We start from the raw sequence: 1,037 nt of genomic DNA on the forward strand, positions 1-1,037 counted from the left end.
GAAATGTACATGGTGAGTTTTCTTATGGATCTGGGTGGTTTGCACCCTCCTGAAGCCCACCCATCAGTGGCCCCTGTAATAGGTTGAATAGTGTCCTCTAAAAACTTATGTCCGCCCAGAACCTCAGAATATGACCCGATTTGGAAATAGGGTCTTTGTAGATGTCATTAGTTAAGGATCTCAAGATGAAATCATCCTGGATTTCGGTTAGGGCCTAAATCTAATGACTTCTGAGTTCCTGATGTCCTAAGAGGAGAAGACGCAGAGCCTCACAGGAAGGAGGACAGAGGCAGACAGAGGAGGGACGTGGCCACAAGCCAAGGAGCATCAGGAGGTGGCCAGGAACGATCCCCCCAGAGAGCCTGTGGCGGGAGCACAGTCCTGCCCACACCTTGATTTCAGTACCGTGATACGTATTTCAGACTTCTGGGCTGTAGAGCTATTAGAGGATACACTTCTGTTGTTGGAAGCCACCACATTTGTGGTCATTGGCTATAGCACCCCTGGGAAACGGGACACAGCCCCCAATCCCAGAGAGACTGGAGGTGCCAGGTTAGAAGCTCTTTGGTACGCGCAATGGTCCTCAGGTCTGCTGTGCTCCCCGGACGTCCTCCACCCTTCATCCTCAGGGCGCCTCCACCCCAGCTCTCCTCCATCACTCCAGATTCAAGACTGGTTCCATCAAGCCAGGCTCGACAACCAGCCCTCTCCGCCATATCTCACACCCTCCCCTCACCTCCCACGTCCTATTAATAAAACAAAGTAAAAATTAAATTACTTCTAACACACCCCCGGTCTGCTTTCAAGAGGGTTGGATGGTTTGAAATTCTAATTTGCTTTCCAAGGTCTTAAAATAATTTCACAAGAGCCCCGGCGAAGCCCCCCCCACCCCCGCCTGCATCACACAGCAGGATCAGACAGCAGGAGTTCAGGCTACGGCGTCAGAATGAGAAGGAAGGAAGGACAGTGCCCGGACAACGGGAGAAGGGGCCACTGCCGGCCCCCGTGCAGACTGTGGCTGCCATCTCAAGGGAGAC

This window comes from Phoca vitulina, unplaced genomic scaffold (genome assembly GCF_004348235.1).
Source record: "Phoca vitulina isolate PV1807 unplaced genomic scaffold, GSC_HSeal_1.0 scaffold2, whole genome shotgun sequence".
In the NCBI taxonomy this organism is placed as follows: domain Eukaryota; kingdom Metazoa; phylum Chordata; class Mammalia; order Carnivora; family Phocidae; genus Phoca; species Phoca vitulina.